The sequence below is a fragment of the Idiotropiscis lumnitzeri genome, chromosome 13, assembly GCF_059441095.1.
Source record: "Idiotropiscis lumnitzeri isolate Australia: NSW breed Sydney's pygmy pipehorse chromosome 13, RoL_Ilum_1.0, whole genome shotgun sequence".
Lineage (NCBI taxonomy): Eukaryota > Metazoa > Chordata > Actinopteri > Syngnathiformes > Syngnathidae > Idiotropiscis > Idiotropiscis lumnitzeri.
In genome coordinates this window covers 7,377,516-7,393,885 of record NC_142403.1, presented here as the reverse complement: position 1 = coordinate 7,393,885, position 16,370 = coordinate 7,377,516, and positions in this window count along the sequence as shown.

The following is a 16,370-nucleotide window of genomic DNA, read 5'->3' as shown; positions in this document are numbered from 1 at the left end:
GATTGCATTAGCATCCATGTTAACACAAACACACAAATCAGCCTGTCAACAAGGTCTTTCTAAACGTGGATGTCATTGGCATCAGGCCAAAGCCTTCTATAGAATTAAATATTTTTTTCACACGTCTATATTATCGGTCAGTCTACATATTTGGGTGTTAATTTGACAAATTAGTGACTCATCAAACTATCTGTAACCTATGCAACTCAATTGAAATGTTTTATTCTTTTCAATAGGCGAATTAACAGGTGAAATCTTGGGGTTGCACAGGTGTGCACAACTCCTATAATTTGGACGTGGCTGTGTTCCGGAAGCACAATGCTGCCACCACCATGCTTCACTGTAGGTATGGTGTTGTTTTGGTGATGTCTGTGCCAAGTAGACTGTTCCTTTCTTATTTACAGCCCAAAAGTTCAGCTTTGGTTTCATCCGACTGAATGACGTTTGATAGACTCTTTTTTTTTTTTTTTTTTTTTTTCATGTGTGCTGCCTTCACGTAACTACTCTGATTGTTGCTGGCTGCTTAGGTTGCAGTTATTTGTTTTTGAATGTAGTGATTGAAAGTGAGTATTGTGAGTGAGGTTTTTCTCATTTGATGCTAGCAACAATACGCACTTGAAAGGAGCCTAATGCAAAATTTCTTTTAGCCATGTTAAAATGCACTAGCGTACTTTTCATCCATGTTAAGTATGCAATTTTAAATGTGGCCCCACCAGTTCGATGAATAACACAAAATATGTGGCCTGTATACACTGTGTTTTTGTCTTGAAGGCGGGCGACTTGTGTCTCACTGGCTTAAACAAGCAGTCTACGACTGTATTGACTTGTTTGCATTTGATTTGTGCATTTGATGGGCTGTACTTTGTGGCCGCATAGTACAAAGGTAAGTCATATTTTAGTGACTGAGACTCGGCATTCGTGAAATGTGTGTTTGTCGCCATCAGGCGCATCCCTTATACCGCATCATGCCGGGCCAAGTGGAGTAGTGCGTGGTGTTAGGGACTAATGGAAACGCGGCACTAGGTAATGATAAGTGTTCATCACTGTTTCCTGTGTCTTGCATGCAGCAGACAGCTTTATGAAGATGTCATTAATGGGGCGCAGCAGTCACATGGGAAGAGGTGGGGTTTTCGTGAGCAAGGTGTCCTACTTCTGGGTTTGAAAAATAACCCATATTTCATGAGAAATTAGATCACCATTTTGCAAACGGTAATATATAATCATATATATCCCTTTAGTCAATTGTGGAGAGCAAAAAATAGCATGGGTAGTGATACAAAATTCCTTCATCTATCCTTAAGTCTTTCAAGAATAACGAGAAACACCTGTTGCCAGTTGGCTAGAATTGAATCTTGTGCAACATGTGGATCTTGAGGACAGAATCAGCCCATATACACACTCAACTCTGCAAGAAAAAGACATTTTGGATTACAATCATCTTCTATAATTGTCTTGTTTTTTTGCTTCACAGTTCTCCTGAGGGCGAGTGGCCAGGTTGGATGGATGGAAAATAACAGATGGGTAGAGCACGCTATTCCCATGTTAGCATCCCACACAATCAAACAGCGGCCACAAAATACCCCTTAGCCAAACATTTTGTTCCCAAATAGAGAATCACTGAATACCATGTGGGGACCTGAGCAATGTGCAATGCTTGACGTGGAAGACGAGCATAAAGAATGTTAACTTTGAATGAGAAAGCTACCATTAGCGCATCATCACAAGGTCACAACATGTTTCGAGTGAGAAAGACCAACAAGGCTATGGTAATAAACACCAATACGAACATGACAAAGGAGAGTAAACACCAAGAAGAAAGCTTGTGATTGTCTTATTGAGATGGACGCTAAAGAATGTGCACATTTTGAATAAGAGCTCAAATCACACTGCTGAACTGACAAAATCAATTCAATTGCTCCACATTTTATGAATGGATTATAAAAATGACTTAATTACTCTGAATACTAATAAAAGTTAATTATATACTAAATGTATTCAGACAGATGTGTCCAATGAGGCTTATAATGGAAAATGGCCACACTGTCCAGAACAGAAGTGATGTCGGAGGGAATATATTACTGATTAATAAATATTCACAAAGGCTGAAATATTGTCATAGTTTTATATGGTGTGTATCTATGGGATAAATTGTGTGTGTGTGAGAGTGCGTGTGTGTGTGTCTCGACCAGAAAAGTTGGTGCCACAAAAATTTCAAACTAAAACTACAAACCAGGAGTTTTCCCCTCCAACATGGGCCAGATGATCAACCAGCAGATCTACATAGAGACCCATCCATCCATCCATCTTCTGTACCGCTTCTCCTCACTCGGGTCGCGGGGAGTGCGGGAGCCTATCCCAGCTATCTTCGGGCAGTCGGCGGGGGACACCCTGAACTGGTTGCCAGCCAATTGCAGGGCACACAGAGACGAACAACCATCCGCGCTCACACTCGTACCTAGGGGCAATTTAGATTGTCCAATCGACCTGCCATGCATGTTTTTGGAATGTGGGAGGAAACCGGAGTACCTGGGAGGAAACCCACGCAAGCACGGGGAGAACATGCAAACTCCACACAGGCTGGCCGGAGCGAGAACGAAACCACGACCGGTGCTGTCTCTCACTGTGAGGCCATCGTGCTAACCAGTTGGCCACCGTGCCGCCCCTGCATAGAAACCCAACGGCGGTTATTTTGTTGAGGCACGACAGACTCAAAGACAAGGCACCTGCTCACAATGCCCTGAGCATAAGCGAGAATACCATCGCTGTGCTGGAGCAAACTCCCTTCTCTCCTGACCTTGGTCGGAGTGATTTTATTTTCCCACTTCTTTTACAAGCTCAAGAGGTTACTCAAGGGGACGTGTTTTGAAGACGTGGATAGCCATGATGATGAAAACATGGAGGAATCTTCCAGGAGGGCATGAAGTGGAAAAGAAGGCTAGGAATCCATGAGACTCCAGAGGGGTTATTTTGAAGGGGAAAATTGTAGCTTGGATTTGAAGTACAGTATTTTTTAAGACACCGCTTCTTGAGACTTTCAGACATAGTTCGTATACGTTAGTAGATATAAATTGTTTACACACACCCTTGTTCAAACAACATTTTTTTTTGTAATTTGAAAAATTTCCAATAAATAAAAATAAATGTAAAGTTCAAGAGATTTTTGGGGGGATTCCAAGTGGGCAAGTAAGACTAAACAACTATCGCAATCACACCACACCAGGCAATTTACGGTCCTGACGTGAAATGCCCTCAACGAGAATCCTAACGTGGAACACCGTCAACGTCAACTCCATTGTAAATGGGTGGACAATTCTTCATCATTTAGTTCAATTAGTAAAAAAAAAAAAGCATTAACTGCGGCCAGTAGACAGCAGCATTGGATCTCTCTTGGATGAGCTCAACTTGAGTCACAACAATGTGGAAGGTCCTGAAAACACGACGGACCCATGGAAATGCGATTGTTAAAAAGAAATTGTGATTGATCAGTGTTTGTCGTAAAGAGTGAAAAAAATGGCACGGATTATTTAAATTAGGAGTAGAAGCGATAATGTTATGTATGTACATAATCACACAAACACACACTCATGCATCGCACTCCTGCACAGACACACACACTGGTAAATACTACTACTATTAATAACAAATAGCTTGCAGTTTTATAAAGTTTGTCAAATTGAAATTTTTACACTGATGATATATTTGTAAATACGTTTATTTTGTCCAAAACTGGTGACTTGGGTTAAGTCAACCCATTTTATTGCTGATTTAAAAAAATGTATTAAGGTAGAAACCAACTTTTCTGTTTTGGTTAAAGAAGAGAGTCTCATCTTACATTTAGTAGTTTGTGTTTCGTCATAAAATCTTGTGTAAGCCTTGAACGATCAGAATGCACCTCAATGGCACTCAATAAGTTCTCTTTTTTTTTTTTTTGTAAATGGCTACCACTCAAACACTTCATTACCTCTATGAAGCATTCTTTTTGGATGTGGTACGATGTCGGCCGGTCAACAGAGGCTGCTCAGGTGCCACCCCACCGCTCAGCTGAGTCACCTTAAATAAGACAAAAGAAAATTAAATATGATAATAAAATGTTTCAAAATATACCGAATGAATATTAGATGAGAAGGAACCATAGTAGACAGTAAATAATGAGGAAAGCCTTATTTTGTGACATAGAAGAGATAGGAGCATGGTGTGGCGTTATAATGCTTCATCCGACCATGGAGTCAACGCGACGATAGTTGAACTTGTGCATCTCATCATATTTCTGCAATTTGAATGTTCAGTGTACAAATACTGGTTGCTAGCCTGTCTTGGCATGAGATTTTTCACCATATATTCGAACCTGGATCTCCTGACTGTGAGCCAGATGTGCTATTTTATTTTAGCAGAGTAGGCTATGGTTTGAAGATGAAAAGCATTCATGTTTTTTTTGTTGTTTTTTTTTTATTTGTTTGTTTATCAGACTGCATGGAATTTTTGTGTTACTCTCGCCACTGTAATTTTTCTGTCTCTTTGGTTCTTTAGAATCAAGCGCAATCACCTATTAGGGCTTGTTCAGTTATTGATTTGAGCTTTCATTGTGCGGTGCAAATTACATGGCTGTCACCTTTAGAGTATAAAAGAGAGCCTGGTTAACAAATGGACAGAATGTCTTGTAATGGATTTTTTTTTTTTTTTTTTTAATAATGAACAGGATACTAGTGAGACAGAGGCGCAATCTTTTCTCTCAGTCTCTTAATCATGCAGGAAACGTCATGATCACCATTTGTAATGATCACCATTGTTTCCCTGTGAGCTCAGCCATCTTCAGGACGCTTGACATTTTCAATCCTCAAGAGACCTTTTCTCCACACGTCTCGCGGATACAAAGTGGCGGGTGAATACTTTCCAGTCATTTTTGTTGTCTCTCATGTGTGCCGTCACATTTGATTGTATGCAAACGAATGCGCTGTTTGTTTGCACTGCGTTACTGTTATGACAGCGAGGAAGGAGTCATGACGAGACAACTTGTGTTCTCTCAGCAGGACGTCACGCAGCACGCTTCTGCTGCAGCACAATCAGCTTTGCGCTCAACGTGTCTGTGGCACGTCAAAATGTGCAAGCTTGCTGAAAAAAAACAAAACAAAGAGATGTCAGTGTTTATGAGACATTATTCATCAATGTCCAACATGAGAAATCTGTAGCAGGACCCAGCGAAAGGTGCTGGTGTTTAGAAAGGGAAACGTTGCAATTATACGTTGCCACATTTTCTTACATTTAAACGGCACCACTTGGAACATTTGTAATCAAACCCCTTTAATGTCTTAAAAATAACACAAAGTGAATGATTGAGTTTTGCTATTCTTAGACTTTTCTTTTTCGAGGGTGGGTCACGTTTTCCGTATTCCATATACTCTGGCCTTTGAATGTTTGTTTGTCTAATTTAGCCAGGGATTGGCTAGCAACCAGTCCAGGGTGTACACAGCCTCTTGCCGAGTCAGCTTTGAAAGGAACCAGCTTCCATGTGACCCTAATGAGGACAAAGAAAATGGATGGACTATTCCAAAAAAGGAGCAGGCTCAACGAGGGTTGCTAAGTAGGGTGCCCAGGCGTCCAGATTTGCCCTACAAAAAGTAGCTGGCCGACATTCAAAAACCTATGCAAACGTTTTCTATACAGCTTATCCTGTTAAGTGTCACGCCAGTTGACTTTGTAGCAAAGACAGACTTCTCCAAGGACTGATAACTAGCCAATCACAGAAACAGACCATTCACAGGGACACTCAGTGAATTAATTCATCTTTATCAATTTAGCCCTTTAATACAAAAAGAAAATTACAAATATAAAATGGAAACAGAATTAACAGAACAGTATTAAATAAGAAGCAAAAGCAAAATAACTGAAATAATAAAGACAACAAAAAGATACGAAAATGACCTAAAAAATTCCACTGTCGTCTCGATATCTTTAACAGGATTTGAGCGCCCCATCGGCCTCGCTCAGCATGCACCTGCCAGTTTCCAGTGAAAACGTGAAATTTCACGAGGATTTGGCAGTCCTTTGTGTCCTCCATGAACCATGACTTCTTGATGCATGAGGCGCCAGGACTCATCTAATGACACAGCGGCAGACCACCGCGAGCCGCCAGTCCATGAAGACGCGTGACAGTCCGCCGACAGCTCAGAGGCCGCTCAGCCAAATCCAGCTGCTCGACGCTAATGACGCGCCGTGAAATATGGAGGCTGAGCCCGTCAAGAGGACGATCCGAGGAGAAGAGCGTAAGAAGGCATTATCAGGCTTGGGGCCTGTCGAGAATAAACACCATTTGTATCTTTTGACTATTTATCATCTGCCTGCTGACCTCTCTCCTGCTGATTGCATTTCCATTAGTCCTACTTTCCAGTTGAAAAATGCACTTTGAATGTAAGAGTGCGACAAACGTAAGCGTAATAACAGCATGCCACTGTTTTATTGCTTTTTCCTTTTTTTTTTTTTAAAACATTTTGTGTGACTGTGTCTCTGCTTGCGTGCATTTCCGTCTGGGACTTGAAAAGCCAAAAAATGAATCCAATTGAGGGAATGACGTAAAATAAAGGACGGTTCAGATGCAATAACGACATTTTGGAAAAACGCGCCGTGTTTGAATTAAAATGGAAAACATCGCCTGGGGGTGTTAAAAATATAATCTTGTGGGAAGTGAAAGAAGCAGTGATGTTCAATTTAAGCGTGCCTTTCATGTGCATCATGCAGGTGCTGATATGGTCCCAGTTTCCATAAAAGTACTATAAATGTTGGTATTTTTTTTTGAATGAAGACAGGCCCTGTATATATGTTTAGTCAATAGGGTTGCTAAAAAAGTTGCTCATGCACAAGTACCATAAAATCACTTGCATGGCTCTATGGTTCATTTCGATCAAGAATTCAAATGTCAATTTTCCTCTTTATACATATATTATATATGTATGTATAAAATAGAAAATTCAATAAATTCATGATATTACTTTGATCAGTTATCAGTGAAGTCAACAGTGAAGCTAACTTAACTATTTTACCTGCATCTGACAAATAAAGGTAGACGTCACAGATGTTATGTTGTCTTTGAGTTTCAAAAATTGCATGTTGCGATTGCCTTGTTCGCTATTTTGTCCAAAAAAATCGATAAGATATTGAAATGTAGTCATTTTTGGATTTCTGTGATACTTGCTCACTGCTCAGTGAGGCAGGCTCAACTTACGTCATAGTTGGTGGCTGGGTTGTCAGATTTGTCACACAAAAATATGTATTTTTTTTCTTTCAAAAACAAACGCAGACTATATTGAAAATTCAGATTTTCAAATGTATCATCAAGTCATGTTGTCAAAGTTCAGTCTATCAAGTTTTAGTCCGAATCAAGTCAAGTTGTATGACAATACATTTACAGTATTAAATCTGACTACCTGACCTTACCTTTGAGCAGTCTGGTTTATGTGACTTGTGCATGAGTGGTAACATGACGGTGCCTGGATGAGCAACTCTGCAGTACAGTTAGTGGAAGATAGCGTATGTAGAGAATTACAAGTGACTAGCGACAAACAAATACACAATTAAATGTGCGCTAGATGTTTTAAATGAGGATCCACTATGGCGAATACATTTTTGCTGAGTACACACATGAAATATGTCGTAGTGAAGGAAAATTCTCATTTGGTAACTTGTGTATTGACTTCACGCTGTGTGATTGGCGAGTCACACACAGCGATCGGCCCTCACTAGACAGACTTGCTGCAGCAAGACGAGTCGCACAGATGACTGATGATCTGTGCGCTTGCTTGCCTTGACTATAGCTCACGTTGCACTATTTCACTCTGGAAGACATTTAAAGTTACACGATTCATTTGTTTTTATTATATTTATTTTCAATTTTTCAGTTTTCCTCAGATAGCCTCTATTTCAATTTGTATCTGAAGCAACTCGGGAAATTTGTTTTGAGACAAGCCAAAGCTGTAAAGCACGAATGCATTCATCACTTTTTTTTTTTTCTTCGTCTACTTGCTTATAGTTTGGTTGGTGATATAAAGTTAGTTGGAAAACTGCTCGTAGTATTGAACACGAGGCTTTTGAGACAAATACACTGGCAATGGCAGACATTATTTCCATGTTTACCATCAATGCATTTTTGCAGGGTCATTAAAAAAAGAATTCAATAAACATTCTTAAAAATATCTACTTTTGTGATAAAAAAACAAAACAAAAAACAAACTGAATTTGGATCTCCATTTTGAGGCTGTTCTGTAAATATTTTCCAAATCAGCAACTTCTAATCAATTTATGTCAATTTTAGGCATAAAATAATGTACCAATTGTAGTTAAACACACCCAGTTCTGGTTTAAGCCCCGCCTACTACATGTCCAGAAACAGAGACGGATAATTTGGGTGTAGAAACAGATAGTGGAGTACTCAATCATCCCTAGCGATTACCTTCTATATCCAAGTCCATTACACGAGATTAAGTCGTGAAATATTCTGTGGATCATGAATAATGATGTAAAATCAAGTGAAATAAATAGCAAAATCTCCTCTAAAATGTATCAAATATAAAACTGTCACATGACGCCCCCCTTAGTGATGCATGTCTAGAACCGGACCGGGTGGACATTATATAGCAATAACAGGGTAAACTAAAGTTAGCATGCATTTTCTTTATGTCATTTGTCATTAAGTCACATAATGAATCAACTCAACCAATGAGCAGTGGTACAGGAATTAACGGCATTACTTGCTTTATGTAATGGCGAGGTTTACTGATGAGTGCAAGATGGCCGCAAGTTGCCTCATTACTTTCACTTTGCAGGTCTACTTGATGATCTGTTTTGACACTGAATAGAGCCGGCTCGTTTGTTCTCGGGCCGTGCGGAGTTCATGCCAACAAGCGCACTCTCTCTGAGAAAAGTGGCAGGAAGCGACAGATGGGTCTGCGGAGGGGAGGAGAATCCACGCTCATTTGTTTCTGAGGGCGTCCGCCAGCCTCACTCTTGCTCTTATGTAAGACATCCTGATCCATGTTGGAGTTTTGCTGCACTGTGATGTCATTATTATTGTTTGTTGTGGTTTTTGGAAGGATTAGAACAGCGCTTCCCCAACCCTTTTTCCATCCACATGAGAAAAAGCTCACAGAATAACAAATTAAAAATGTCCCCCAAAGATGGCTTTATACTGTGTCCTGAAATTTAAAAAAATCTCATCGTGGTTTACTCGCGAGTTTACTTAGTGTGAAATTAGGGCCAGTTTAACGGACACTAAGTTGAAATACAATAGTCACAGAAATTGAAGTAAGACGCACACAGAGATCTTCTGTCTGAATTTTTACTTTTTGTTTTCTTGGCAGTCATGCTTGAAAAGCTCAAATCACATAGAAAATATGGTTGGGTGATTTCTCTCAGAGCACATCTCATTTCAGATGATTTTGTAAGCGGATATTATTATTGCCTCTGCTACGGTGTGTGGCTGTTTGCATTTGGGGATGAATTTAGTGACTAGGTAGCTAGTTTTTAGCTTTTTTCGTTCACTTTGGCGTTTTTGTGAAATAAAACTGCCTTCTTCCAAGTCTGTTCTGTTAAACAAACTACTATTTGTCATTGTTTTGAAGTGAGGGTTGTTTTGTTAAGAGATGTCGTTTAAAGGCACCATCCAGCCAGGATAGCTCAATTTTCACTCATAAAATGTCGACGTGTATTTTTTCATCAGGAAAATGAAACGAGCTTGCATTTTTGATTTTATCAATTTGTTTTGGAGAAATCATTAAATAATTAATGACTCTTGAAATACCTCTTTTTAACTCTGCAATATGTGAAAACACAAATGCTCTGTCCCAGAGGTGGACAATTTACTACATTTTACAGGTCTGTCATTCGGCATTATTTTAAGCCAAATAAAACTTTAATCGTCAGTCTGTCCCTCCGTCATGTAATTTTAACCTTGGCAAACTGACAGACCCTCTGCCAGTATTTAAAGTAATGGACAAATTGCTCTATTGGACGACTACTTCCCCCAATCAGTGCATCAAATTGAGGTTCAACTGTACTTATGAAACCACAACTCCTCCAATGACTTTGTATTAAAGAAAGGCTATCCTAGCTGACTTGGGATAAGTGGGGTTTACCCTGGATAGGTTGTCAGGGAATTGCAGGTTTTATGTGTTTTGGAGCAGGATGTAACGAGATGAAATCAGATCTTTTCATTCAACCAAGCCTGATTGATGTGAACATGTCCAACTAACTTGTCTAAATGTGTTTGTTGAATTTAAATGCAATGCCCTGCGATTGTTTGGTGACAAGTCCTATACAGTCTTGGCCACAGTCAGCTACGATAGGTTCCAGTTTGTGCGCAAACGCTAAGGTGGCAAGTGCCATACAAACACATAATATATAACGATGACCTTTCATCCTTGGCGATTATTTATTATTAATAAGTGATACATTTACTTCTGCATCATTTCTGTTGAAGACAGCATAGCCAATTCCCATTAAAAGCCTCGTTTAACAAATCCGCCAGTTTCAAAGCTGTAACTGCGATTGGCAAGTGACTAGTCCAGTACAGAGTGTGCCCTGTCAAATGGGACAGGCCCCAGCTCACCTCTGACCCGAATGAGAACAAGTGGTATAGAAAACGGAATGGAGTGATTTCACATAACACACAAATCCACTGTGATGGCTGTAAAAACCCAGCTCTCGATTTCTGGTGCTAAATCTGTCTGATAACGGGTGTCTGTGATGTGTGCGTTTTCAAATAAAACACATAGCTGCAAAACGGATATTTTTTATTTTTTTGTTCCTGAAAATAAATCCCCAAAATGCGACATGTGGTTTTCACTGCACAACAACAACAATATGCTTGTTGAATAATGTCCTACTTTGGCCGCTCTTAATTGCTGTGCCAGAGCAGAGACTCATTAGCAAGAGTCTCAAGCACCACTCGCTGTCTGCCTTCCACTGCTGTCACTTTTTGGACCAAGTCAGCCGTTCAGGATTATAAAGTCCACCTCGTCTCATTTGCATCCCTGCCAAAGCCCCCCACATTCTCTCCTTCCCGCTGCAGTGTCTGCAGGTGAGATCAGGCTTAAAACAAGTGAAAAAAAGAGCCCAACTTTTCAAACCGCATGGCCTCGCCTCAATTAACTGCCGAGGGAGACCTGTTGTTGAAGCCACTGCAATTGAAGCAGCCAGCTGTGTTATCTTGACAATCTCCATGGCTTTTAATTATTGGACCACTTAACGTGTGCTGCAGAGTTCATCTTGATGCCGTTACACTCAATAGTAAGGCTGCCAAGAAGTAAAGAGTCAGTGGGTGGGGGTGCTGATGTGAGTGGGCAATTAGCAGTTTCCATTGTCCCGGTGGACCTATATGTCCTGTGGTTCCCGTCACAGCGTTGAACTCTTTACCAGCTCATCACAATGACAACCCCCGTGCACCAGTTTCTGGAGCTCAACTATGAACGTCTCATCAAAGTGATACTTGACTGTCATAAAAAAAAAGTATGTCTCCTTAAAGACTACGGCCAAATGTCTGCTAGAATTTTTTTATATTGCCATCAACAGTATTGAAAGAAAATATGAAACTAAATATCAACATAATGACAAAGTTCATGCACATTCATGCAAAACGCAACATCTCCATTTGTATGAGGCGGTTTTTGCCAATCAGAGTCTTGAAGAAAGTCATTTTTGAAAAAGGCACAGCGTCAACAATGGTGACTGCTGTCAAAGGAAAAGTTCATGTGAATTGAAAGTAAAGTGGATTTATTCATGCAGTAGGAGTCACACTTAAGTTTGGTACAAAAAAATAAAAAGATAACCTGCACACTGGAAAAAATGTGGCAAAATATATAGATGTATGCAAGGTCAACTATATATCTATAATGATCTAAAACTCCAGTTCAATCGACTCTGACTCTTTCCGTGCACTGCATTTTGTCTGCTCAAATTATTGAGATGATCCAACATAATATTTAACATCCATTTTCTGTAGCGCCTATCCTCATAAGGGTTGCAGGTGAAATGGAACGTGTCCCAGCTGAAATGGTCAAGACGTGGGTAGACCCTGGATTGATCACCGCTCAGTTGCAGGGCACAATCATTCACGCATCACAGTTTTCATTGAATCTAACATGCATGTTTTTGTATATTCAGGAAGCCAGAGGATGTATAGAAACACCACACAAGCACGGAGATAAAATGTAAACTCCTCACAAAAAGGCAGGTGAAAACATTTGAACCCAGAACCTCAGAATTACGATGCAGACGTGCTCACCAGTATTATATCATGCTAAAATATATCAGAAATCAGAAATCCCTTTATTGTCATTGCACAGTTTGCAACGAGATTAGAGAGCTCCCCTCTCCAGTGCAGTACAACAATAATTTAATTAAATATATAAATTAGATAAATAAAAGAATAAATAATGAGATGGAAAATAATACAAAATTGGATAAATAAAAACACATTACGTCGCTGTTCTGCAAGGTAAGGGTGGTTGTGTGTTTGTGTGAGAGTTCAGAATGGAGATGGCTCTATTAGTCTTTGATTTGATGGCACTTGTAGCGCCTGCCAGAGGGCAACAGGTCGAACAGGTGTGAGTAATGTCTTTGACGATATTGAGAGCTCTGCTGAGGCACCGGGAGGTGTAGATGTCCGACAGGGAGGGGAGAGGGCAGCCAATAATCCTCTGCGCCGTTTTGACTGTCCTCTGTAGCCTCACTCGGTCTGCCTCAGTGCAGCCGCTGTACCAGGTGGAGACACAGTAGGTCAGCAGGCTCTCGATGGATGAGTAGTAGAAGGCCAGCAGCAGCTTCTTGTCCAGATTGAATTTCCTGAGGACCCTCAGGAAATGCAGACGATGGTGGACCTTCTTTACCACTGCTGTGGTGTTGTGTGTCCAGGAGAGGTCATCGGAGATCTGTACTCCCAGGAACTTGAATGTGTGGACCCTCTCATAGTTGAAATCAAGTCACGGCTGTATTCAAGATAAGTATATAGTACATCACTATTTTTTTCTAACTTGAGTAATTTCTTCCTGCCATTTTAGTAAATAAATAAAGAAATATATATATACACACACACACATAAATGACAAAAAATCACAAAAAACAGGCAAATGTATGTCAATTGAGAATCATCAATGAAAATATGAGAAAACCCACATAAGCATAGACGGATACTAGAAACTATTTTTATACTGCTGCTAAAGTGAGATGCCTATATGAGACATTTAATTGTATTTGTTTCATGCAACGGGACCAGTAAATGTATTTAATTTTTTTTTTCAAGTCCGACTCGACTTACGTGGATATAAAGCGGATATGTGATGTGTAACTCGTGTGACTGCAGCTGGATGCTCAGGTCGCTCTTATTCGACATAGACGTCATCAAATGGCGACGTGATCATGCTTGTCTCTTCACACATGATTTCCATTCACGTTAGAAGTGGCATTTGTTTTTGTAATGAGAACCGCTGAACAAAATTTAATTAGTTAAATACCATTTTTTTTTTTATTATTCAGAATACAAATTTATCCATCATAACCTGCAGTGTGAACATTGCCTCAGATTCAAATCTGGATCCTTTTGACTGTAACAGACACTAAGCCAATTTTTTACTGTTCCACCCCCACTGGAACGCACAAAAGAAGCAAACTTCAGGTTTTTACAATTCCATCATCGACTGCCATTTATTAGTATCAAACCACTGCTACAAAATTACATCAAACATGATGAAAATGGACTTGCATACGTGCTATACTGTACACAATGTAAGCTTTAAATCAATTAAAGTACATGGATTTTCTCATATTGGGACAAATATCATTATATATTTATATATTTAAATATATATTTATATATATATAGGTTTAGGTATATAAGTGCCACTTATTCATATCATTCCAGTGATTTAGAGCCTATAAATATACAAGCGGCATCTAGGACCTTCAAACACATTTGAGTAAACCTTTCCATACTCCTCACACCGTTTCTTTAGTCATACCATCATATCTTCAACATTAAATACTAAAAAGAAGAGTTGATCCTATGGTGCCCTCAGAATAAGAAAGTCCATCAATGATTTTTGAACAAACACTAACACATTAAATGTGTACCTGTGTGTTTAACAGTAAACCAAAGAAAAACATATTATGTTGCATTTGTGGAAGAGAGCAGGAGTGGGAGACCATTTTCCAAGGGCCATCCTAAATGCATGAAAAAAAATATGACGCAAATGATAATTACTCTAGTTTACGAGCTTTGTTCTTGTATTTGTGTGTTTCATTTTTGGCCGCTTTTTAAAAAAGTTCCTCTGAGATTTTGTAAGATTTCAAAATTGCATGGCTGACCAAATGAAAAGCTCACATGGGCCATGTATTAGGTTCTCCACCCCTGCTTTCGATCAACAAACGAAAATGAGGACCAGTTGCTACAAAGAGGTGACTCATGGCGCCATTGTGAGCATTGCAAACCAACCCAATAAACACACAGCAGCATTGCATTGACTGTCGCTCATTTAAAGTGGCTTTTACAGCCTGACGTTATCAACATTTCACGACTTATTTTCCACGGGTGGCAAAATAAGGAGGCCTCATTTGACAAATACTTTTCAAACATCCACTCCAGCAATGGCAGCTGCCGCGCCGGCATTCTTTTTTTTGTTGTTGTTGAAGTTTTTACCAATTTACTTTGTTGGGCAAAGTTCATTTTGTCTTCCGCATTTGCTTGACGGAAAGACTTATTCCAGCCTTTCCATGTGTCAAACACGTTCACCAAGTGAATGTGAGTGTGTTTGTGTTGTTCTTTTGACGCTCACAACTCAGTATGCAGCTCAGGGAGGTGCAATGTGACTGCTGGGGGGAGTCAGACGGCAGAATGCAACAACATATCCCCAAATTAAAGATACAAAGGCATAGGGTAGGAAGGTAGGTAGTTTCATTAAAAGCAAAGCCAACCCATTTTCATTAAAAAACTAAATCAAATGAATAACTATAAAAACACAAATACAAATAATGGGAAAAAAAAGCACCATGCAGCTGCACGCTACCTAATTTTCCTGCAGGACCGACGCAGATTTAAATCAACTAGAAGTGAGCAGTAGGGGCGTCAAATCACTATGCTTGATATATTGAATAAATGTATTAATTTTAAAGCTATGAAGAAGCATTAGGGCCACACCGAATAAAAATAGTAAAAAAAAAGTGGGAATATTTCAGGAAAGGAACATTATTTTATGAGGAAAAAGTCATTACAATATTATGATTACAAACTACATAATGCATAACTGTGTATACATATATATATATATATATATATATATATATATATATATACACATTATACCCACAAAGTTTTAAAAGTCATAATAATAAAGTTTGGTGTTAAATAAATAAATATAAATATAAATCTATATATGCATATATCTATATGTATAGATAAATGCATACATACATAGACACACACACACACACACACACACACATACCGATATACCTCAGAAAATGGGCAACTTGCAGCCAGTGGAAACAAACTGCTAAAATACCAAAAAATTATGTGATTAAATTGATTTTTGCCTGAAACATTGTATTGTTGTGTTAGATAGTGGATGCTTTATTTGAATTGACAAATGTAGTGTCAAAAGTGAAATATATTAAATTCTGAATTTAAAATAGCATTTTTTACATTAGTATTGTCCTATAACACCTTCAGTAGCACTGTTGAAAAATAATGCCACCCCCCTCCAGTATTTAAGTTGCCCATCCATCATAGTATGTACATTTAATGTACATTATACACACGCACACACAAACGTTCACATATTTTTTTTGTCAGTTTAATACCAAACATTACTATTAATACTTTTTAAATTAGTTGTTTTGTGTGGCCCTAATACTCTTTTTGTAAACACAGTACATCACATTGTGTGCGCAATTTTGTCAGTTCTTCCAAGTGATCTCACCTCCCCATATTTTTACTAACTCACTACTGTCAATGCATTCTGACTGGTAGAGGAGTTGCTCCTGATTGTTGAAACCTATTTCCGCCAAGAAGCATTGTTTAGTTTATTTATTTTTATGTAGCTGCAGGGAAAGTAACTGTCAGGTGGTGTGTCTATCACCTTAAACGCCGAAAAAATGTGCGGCAAAGAATGAGTTGTACCCTGCATATTTTATATTGAGGGCCACAAATGCAATGCTTGGTATTTGGAGTCATTAAGTGTAGAAATCCAACAAGATGAAAAAGCAGTCCAATTTAGTAAAAGTGCAATTTTATCTCTTCTTTTGCTCCCTTAATTGATTTTTTTAGGCGCTGAAAGGTCACTGCGAAGCACATTTCTGGCTATAATTAAAGAGTCATATAATTTTGATTCTAT